This window comes from Tyto alba, unplaced genomic scaffold, assembly GCF_018691265.1.
Source record: "Tyto alba isolate M040663 unplaced genomic scaffold, T.alba_DEE_v4.0 Super-Scaffold_13, whole genome shotgun sequence".
Taxonomy (NCBI): domain Eukaryota; kingdom Metazoa; phylum Chordata; class Aves; order Strigiformes; family Tytonidae; genus Tyto; species Tyto alba.
The window spans coordinates 11574079-11583198 of NW_024881275.1; the positions used below are offsets into that span (position 1 = coordinate 11574079).

Sequence of the window (9120 nt, forward strand, 5' to 3'; positions counted from 1 at the left end):
CACCTGTGGGTATCACTTAGCCAGGTCGCGTGCCAGGCTCAACACAGGACTGCAGGTAAGCACATGAACCATGTGACTTCCAACTTTGACTTTTGTCTGGCTTTAGAAGTGGGCAAAAATAGGTTTAGCCAACCCTGAAATGACATTTGAAAAACCAGCCTGAGACAACTGGTAGATCTGACCCCCAAGGCAATTTCACTCAGCTGCTGGTAATGCCAGTCAGTTGGAGGCAGCCTGAACCAATGCAGATGTGCTGTGGAGCAGGCATGCAGCCCCAGCATGGTGCTGGCTGGGGTTATTAGGTTAATTGCAGTACCACACGAGTACAGCCTTGTCCGTCTGAGCTCTGAATTATACAGAGGGAAACAGAAGCCGCCACAGGGAGGGGAAACAGGAACTGGTCACTCCTGACCTGCAAACACCTTTTGGGGTTACTTTGTTTAAAGAGGAAAAAAAGTTAAGAGAAACAAGCCTAGTCCCTGACCTGAAAAGTTGCCATCCAGAACACAGCAATGTAATTTGATTTATACAAACCCTCACTGCTGCTAGCAAGCACACTAAGGGCTTGGTCCCATTTCTCTTCAAATCAACAGAAAAAAGGAAAATCACTACTGTCCCTGGCAGTTCACCGTCAAGCTTTAGCATCTATTGCAGCTTTAGCATTGCAATGCTACTTGCAAAGGTTGTATTTCTGAGAACAGTGGAGGAATGGCAGAGAAGGCCGACAAAACCAAACTTTACACATTAACAATTCAAACACTGAAAGCCAGTCATATACGAGGAGTTCATTTTTTACCTGGTGTATTGTTTTGTTTCTATGACAGATAATCATTCACTGGAATGGAAACAGCCCTATTCTACATCTAGTACTACTGAATAACCAGCTATGTTCAGGGGATATTTATAACCATTAACACTGTAGATGGAAGGTGAGTTTTAAGGTATGTGACATAGTTATTCCTTTGGCTGGAAAGCAGCTCTGTTTCTGACAGCCAGAATTAAATTGTGGAAGGCTCAATATATCTCTCCACCGTTTTCACTCTTCTCCTTTGCACTAAACCATCTTTTCCAAGCTTCTTTCACAGTTTTCTGTCTTTCCCTGTCACTCCTGCCTCGTCTCGGTGACGAGCCAAGTTTGCGAGGGGCTGCCTTTCCCAGTGCACACCCCACTGCCTGCTCGGGCTGGGGGGAGAGAGAGGGCCCCCTCGGCGCTCCCGTGGGAGGTGCTGAACCCCCCGGGCGGGGCCCAGACCACACAGCCAGGCACTGCCTCTCTGCCCCGCGTTCCGTGGGGCCGCCAGACCCCAGGGCCCCCAAACCGCACACACCCCCCGCTGCCCCCCTCCCACCTCTATTTCAGCCCGGCGGCGGAGAGGGTCGCTTTTCTTCTTGCGAGAGGGCTGCAACGGCGGGGGGGGGTGAGGGGAGGGGGGTGTGGGAGGGCCACCCCGCTCCCTAAGTTGTGCCAAACGCCAACATCCCGCCCCCCCACCCGTGCAGCACGGGTGGTGCACAGCTACCCCTTCCGCCGCACTCTGCCCCGCGGAAAGGCCGGGGGGAAGGTGGGGTGCATCTGCCCGGGGAAGCTTCCCGGAGAGCCCTCCGCTGCGCACAAAGGGAGATACCGGGAATATCGCCCGCCCCCGCGGCGGGCAGCGCTGGAAGCACACGCACCCACGCAGACGCGCATACTCACACACTCGCGGGTGCAGCCGGGCGGGTCACGTACCTGCAGGTGCCTGTCTGTAGGAGCGCGAGTGGAGAAGGCTGCGCAATACCGCTTATATCGCATGGGGGGGTAATTACCGTGATTACCGTGATTACTGGGATATTGCTTGGGGCTGGGGAGGGAGGGCTCCTCTGCTCCCTCCGCCCTCTTCCTCCTCCTCCTCCGCCCCCTCCTGTGTGAGTGTGTGTGTGTGTGAGGGGGGGGGGAGGGGTTGGGGGTGTGCGGGGAGGGAGGGGTTGGGGGTGTGCGTGTGCGCGGCGGTTCTCCGCGCCGGCGGAGGCAGAGGCGGCCTCCGGCTCCTGTCAGCTACCGGAAACCGGCGCCTGGTCACACACACCGCAGGAAGTGTGCGATGGCACACCCGCACCCCGGCACCCCGCACCCCGGCACCCCGCACCCCGGAACCCCGGCACCACCGCACCCCGGCACCCGGCACCCCGCACCCCGGCACCCCGGCACCACCGCACCCCGGCACCCCGCACCGCGGCACCCCGGCACCCCCGCACCCCGGCACCCCGCACCCCGGCACCCCGGCACCCCGGCACCCCCGCACCCCGGCACCCCGCACCCCGGCACCACCGCACCCCGGCACCACCGCACCCCGGCACCCCGGCACCCCCGCACCCCGGCACCCCACACCCCGGCACCCCCGCACCCCGGCACCCCCGCACCCCGGCACCCCGCACCGCGGCACCCCGCACCGCGGCACCCCGGCACCCCCGCACCCCGGCACCCCGCACCCCGGAACCCCGGCACCACCGCACCCCGGCACCCCGCACCCCGGCACCCCGGCACCCCCGCACCCCGGCACCCCGGCACCCCGGCACCACCGCACCCCGGCACCCCGCACCGCGGCACCCCGGCACCCCGCACCCCGGCACCCCGCACCCCGGCACCACCGCACCCCGGCACCCCGCACCCCGGCACCCCGGCACCCCCGCACCCCGGCACCCCGCACCCCGGCACCCCGCACCCCGGCACCCCGGCACCCCCGCACCCCGGCACCACCGCACCCCGGCACCCCACACCCCGGCACCCCGCACCCCGGCACCACCGCACCCCGGCACCCCGCACCCCGGCACCCCGCACCGCGGCACCCCGGCACCCCCGCACCCCGGCACCCCGCACCCCGGCACCACCGCACCCCGGCACCCCGCACCCCGGCACCCCGGCACCCCCGCACCCCGGCACCCCCGCACCCCGGCACCCCGCACCGCGGCACCCCGCACCGCGGCACCCCGGCACCCCCGCACCCCGGCACCCCGCACCCCGGAACCCCGGCACCACCGCACCCCGGCACCCGGCACCCCCGCACCCCGGCACCCCGGCACCACCGCACCCCGGCACCCCGCACCGCGGCACCCCGGCACCCCGCACCCCGGCACCCCGCACCCCGGCACCACCGCACCCCGGCACCCCGCACCCCGGCACCCCGGCACCCCCGCACCCCGGCACCCCCACACCCCGGCACCCCCACACCCCGGCACCCCCGCACCCCGGCACCACCGCACCCCGGCACCCCGCACCCCGGAACCCCGGCACCACCGCACCCCGGCACCCGGCACCCCCGCACCCCGGCACCCCGGCACCACCGCACCCCGGCACCCCGCACCCCGGCACCCCGGCACCCCCGCACCCCGGCACCCCGCACCCCGGCACCACCGCACCCCGGCACCCCGCACCCCGGAACCCCGGCACCCCCGCACCCCGGCACCCCCACACACAAGCACCCCGCACACACGCACCCCAGCACCCCTGCACACACGCGCCCCGCACCCACGCACCCCGCATCCACGCATCGCCGCATCCCCGGACCCACGCACCCCCCGCACCCCGCGGCCGCCGAATGGGAGGGAAGGCTGGCTGGAAGAGCCACCGGTCCCTGCTGGCTTGGCACAGGGCACTGGAAAACAAACAAACAAACAAACAAACAAACAAAACAATAAAAACCAAACAAACAAAAAAACCACCACCACCACCAAAAAAAAAAAAAAACACAAAAAAAAACCAACACAAAACCCAACACGCCCCCCCAAATAGGGTTGCTTTATCTGCACTGCTGTGGCTGGGAGTGTTTACCTCGAGAAACCAGGAGAGAAGCGCGTGCAAGTGAAACCAGGGTTCTCTCACTAATCCCAAGGAACACATTATCAACTGACATAAAATAATGTGATTCTAACTGTTCAGATGGAGGCCTGTTGACTTACTCCAGCTGAGTTACTCATAGCTGTGTCCAAATGACTGCTACTCAGTTGTTTCGTGCAGATGGAGAGAGACTCAATTTACTGTTATTCCACCTTCTTGCCTGAGATTATAGGTACAGCACCATGTGTTTATTATGTGGAGTATGTACATACGCATGCATATATTTGCACCCTTTCCATGTCTGTATATAAGAATTGCAATTTATATGTTGTGAAAATTGCAACTTTCTTAATTTGTCTGCAACTACTGATCTCAACAGCAACATTACTTAATATTAGGATTTTTTTTGGAATCAATCATGAGAGCGCTCACCATGTGCTTGCAGCATTTTCTCTGGGTGTTGGTTCTCCCACAATAAGCAAGGCGCATGCCAAAGCAAACTCTGCTCATCTCCTCAGTTGGGCTCTTTTTCCCTGCCTTGTTGCATCACTCCAGAAGGAGGCAGGCCTGGCTGCTGCTGAGAGAGTATCAGCCTTCCAAGCCGGCTGCTTCATGCCCCAGAGGTTTCCTTTCCTCATCTTCCTTATGCCAACATTTGCAAAACTTGAATGGGCTAACACATGCTACTAGCTACGATGGCAACAATGCTTACGCAAGAGTATAATGGAGGCAATCTGGAAGTGTATTCGTGCCAAAAGTAGTGCTCTTTCCGGATTTGCCTGTGATGCAGCAGGGGAATTCGGTAGCAGCATTAACCTTGCCTGGGGAAGATTGCCATCCCTTTTGCTATTGTTATTTTCAGTAAGATGCCATTGTCATGTTGCTGCAACTCAGCAGAGGTCTTTAAGAGTTCAGGGTTAGACTCCTAAAGATGGAAAACCCTAAATGGAAGAAGTAATTACTCCAGGGAATAAAAGGAGAGTCTGCCTCCATCCATAATGATAAACACATGACACCCTTCTCCCAGATCTTCTCACTTTCAGTTCGGGGACCTGGAGTCAAAGCACTGGCAACACTGAGTATAAGACCAGCATCTTCCTGGACTCTGCTGTGTCCACAGGCTCCTGCCAGGGTCTGCGATGGGCTGCTCTTAAGGGATATGTCCCCCACAGCACCCCCCAGGCCACCAAACACACCTGGGCAGAGGCCGCACAGGTTGCACGGTTCAAACCAGTGCTCTGTTTGCCTCAAAGTTGGGGCTGCCAAGATCTCTTTTTAAGATCAAATAGTTGCATTTTCACAAATTATGTCAGTAAGGAATTCCTGAAGAGGCAAACTGCCTTCTAAACAAACACTCTATGTCTCTGGGGGCCTTAAAGCCAGGCGCATCATGTGCTGTCAGGCAACATAAGGGGATTGCTCTTCACTGACAGTCTCCAATCCTGTTGCTCATGTCCTATCTGCAGCAGAGAAGCTGACTCTGCTGGCTGTAACTTCTATGTAGACTGATGAATTGCACGTGAACTTGCTTTTTTGCAGTCAGCTTCGCAGTGCACTTGGAAGCAGGCTGCAAGCCACAGTTTGAAAGCTGTCTTATTTCTATGGTTTCTTTATTCTCATTTCTGATCCCTCCTTCCTTTCTCCCAACTCCTCTGCATTTTTAATTTGTTTTTCTCTTTTTCTTTCATGCTTTCTGTGGCAACAGGACAAAGTAGCCTTCAAACCTGCCCTCCTCCCACCTTCTCCCCACACGTCTTTCTACTCCTTCCTCACTTCTTCATTGTTAGGAGCAACCCCAAGTCAATGCTGTGTCTGCACTCATGAATTAAAAAGAGGGCTTGAAAATGATTCTCAAACCTGACATGATTGCTTGGCTATTGTGCCCTATTGTCATCACAGTGTTGTACACAGGGCTGTAGCATCAGAGGTTTCTGATTCGTGTCATATGCACTGATGAAGAGCTTAGCTAGCCTAGTGATGTCATCAGCACTTCAGCAAAGAATTGCAGTTTTAAATGAGCCCATTTTAGCTCACTGCCTGTACTAGTAACTGCACTGGAAGGGCAGCAAGCAGTGTGCACCCCTGTTCCTGCAAAAGCAAGGTTTTCTCTGGGAAAGAGAGCTGCTGGTATTGACTTGACAGGACTGTGCTGGCTGCTGCAGGACAGATGGACGGACAGGCTGCCCTGCTTCTGCACAGCCAAGGGACTGCCACTGTATGGTGGTGTTATTGCTGGTCATTTCTCCTTCCATTCCTCACTTGGCGTAAAACTCATCGAGGCAGAGGTCTGACTGTTGGCATGGACACCTGTAGGAGGTGCTAAACATCTCTTCATAGATGGTCCCTATGCTCAGATGAGGCAAGAGTCCTGTCCTATCATTAATGCAGTGGGATGAAGAAGAAGACATATCACATCCTCATCCCAGACCTATTTTAGGCTTTCTTCTGTGACCTCGGGCAGCTCATTAACCTCTGTTTACCCATCTACACTATGACCATTTATCAGCCCTATCAGGCTGTGTGACAAGGTGGAATTTTCGCATTCCAGGCCCCAGTGCCAGTGAAACGACTGCTTGTGGTGCTCAGTGGAAGCTCATGCTCTCCCTTCCTGAACTGCTGGGCAGTCTGCTGGATTGTGTGCCATCCCATTAACACCAATGCCACCAGTAGGCCAAGAACAGTAGGCAAAGGCAAAAGCGTCCCAGATCCCACAAGAACTGAGTCTTCCACAGGGAAAGACTGACTGAGCCAGTGGGCAGTGAAATAGGATGTACAAGTTGCCAAACAGGAGGGAAAGGAGTCCCAGCCCTCCCGTTTGGAAACAGCTGCCTGTCTGCTTGAAGGGAGCTCCAACAGTCACAGTGAGCTACAGCTACATCCGAGCACAGGTGCCACCACCTCACAGAAAACACACAGACACCCAGCGAACACGTGGCTTCTTTATGAACCCACTCAGCTCCTCCAGTGCTACGCTGTTTGAGCTGTAATGAACAGAGCTTGGCTTCTCCCAGGGCTGTCCCCTCTGAGAAGAGACGGGTACTGACTCACATCAGTGGCACGGGCAAGGGCCTGTTTCCCATTCGTGCAGGACTGGGGGGTGAGCTGGGATTCATGCTGACAGGTTTGGTTCTGCTGCCCAGCTCTGCCCTGCATTTGACCCAGACAGCAAGGAAGCAATGAGTGAATCAGGTCCCTACATTTTGTGCCCTGGCTGTCCTTGCTTGCTCCTGCTCAGCTGAGCAGGGTGTGCCAGCACATACATACGCTCTCCATCATCCCCCACCAGTGGTCATGAGCCTGACTCTGTGCCAGAAGCTTTGCCAGCTGAAACACCAAGGCAAAACAGCACTCCTGTGAAATCCCCTAGCTCTCCTGGAAGGAGGGAAGCTGCTCTAGAAGGTACTAAACAGGCTGCGAAGGAGATGGGCAGTCAGAAAATAATTCTGTTTTTAGCAGAAGGTTGGACATATGCTAAAGACCTATTATGAGAGCAGCTGGGTTGAGAGTAAAAGACAAGAAAGTCCAAGAATGATGCTTTTGACCACATGTAGGTTTTAATCAGGACTGGCTGCAGCACAGGAAGAGGAGCAGGATCAGGCCACTGCCACACCAGGCTTTTGTATCGCTTCACTATACACTCCCATTGGCATGTCTCCTCCAAGGCCTGCTGATCATGGCTGGCACCAGCCAAATGCAGATCATGAACCAGTGTCTCATCACAGTAGGAATACTCTGCTCTGTTTTTCAGAGGTATGTTGCTCATAGGAATGTGTGCGCAACAAAACTAGCTCCTGCAGTGCAAGAAGTTAAGCTAGAACCGCTTTTGAGTCAGGAAAAATTCCTTGCACAGCCAGTAGCTTGCTGAAGAAGGCAGCCCCTTGAGATAGCAGTGTGAATTAAAAGAAACCTTTGCCTTTTTAGAATTCATTTGCTGTGACCCAAGCAAGATTTGGCCCCATCAGTCAACTGGAACATGAAGAGAGTAGTATCTGGGAGTTCCCAGAAGGTCCCAGAAGAGCTGCAGTGCCTGGCAGGACCTCGTGGTGTCTCACACTGCCTCCTCTGTACCGCTGTGAGGGGAGCCTGTTTTAGGCGGCCTTCCAGCATGAAAGCAGACAGCTAGATCTTCACTGAGGCTGCCTCCAGCTGAGTCAAAGATGCGAGCACAGAAAATCCGGGGAGCTAGCTTCCCACCGCAAACGTTCATGTGTCAGTCTGGAGCACTCCTCTAGTCCCTTCTCAGAGGACTAAACTCGAGGTAGACCCACTCAGCCTTTGCTCACAGGCTCCTCCAGAGGAAGGGGCTTGATGAGAGACAGGTGCCTGTAAGTCAGTAGTAATGCGCAGGACAGGGGGTGGGTTCCCTGGTGGGACATCAGTGCTCTGGAAGGGCAGAGCGAGAGGGGGGTCTGTGGGGCGGGTGCAGCTTCCAGACACCCAGCCATGAGGACTGGAAGTCAAGGACAGCAAGGTGGATGGCAGTTTCCCCCCTATCCGCAGGAAGACAAGTGGTCTGACATGCAAACAACTGGTGTGATGAGTGGAGGTGGGGTATTGCAACACTCTGCTGCCATGCTGGGGGTTAGTGAATAAGAAGGCAGAGTCCTTCTCTCATGGCTTGTGCAGAGGGCTTTGCATCCCTGTGTTTTCAGTACCAATGTAGCAGAGCTACACTGGTGTAGGCTGGACCAGAATAAAAACCATCAAGTGGGCTGAGAGCACCTCTGTGGACACCAGCTGTCTGCCACTGTCAGGGAGAAAAGCACAGGACAGGACAGGGATGCTGCTATTGGGAAGATCCTTGGAAAACTGCTAATAAAGAGAATAGAATATAGCAGTGAATAAGATGTTTTTCTGTTGTTTTTTTTTTTTTTGTTTTTTTGTTTTAGGTTTCCTGTAGAAAACATTTGAAATGTAATGTTTGAAAGGTTGATTTGTTCACCAAGGCATGGCAAAGCAGCATCACTACATGACCCATTTGCTTAAGAGCGATCCTTAAGGAGGAAGAGCAACCAGGCAACTTCTCCCTCACACCCCCACACCTTCTCTTTATGTAAGGAGAGTTCTTAAAAGCAGAGTCTGTGAAGTATCATAGCGATATTCCTGGAATGTCTGTAATTAAGTACACACAATATTTCAAAGCAAAGCACTGACAGTTAATTTACCCTTCACATACCTGCCAGTCCAAAAATTGTTTGTGGGAGCACTTCATGTTGCCATGATATTTTTGTCACTTCTAGAGTTGATTTCAGAACAAATTCACCTTTGGTAGACTGTGGTCCTTCTGCACTACCAGCCCTTCACCA

At 55.7% G+C, this 9120-nt stretch overlaps 1 protein-coding gene across 2 annotated transcripts in view; it reads right to left on the reverse strand.

The window, feature by feature from the left end:
• Positions 1-1875, reverse strand: part of KIAA1958 (KIAA1958 ortholog) — a 59247-nt gene extending 57372 nt beyond the window's left edge. The window contains exon 1 of one of the 2 annotated variants that reach the window (XM_042787707.1): positions 1730-1875. The gene's annotated coding sequence lies outside the window, so the exon portion shown is untranslated. The other variant, XM_042787708.1, reaches the window with a different exon arrangement.
• Positions 1876-9120: the final 7245 nt, after the last annotated feature.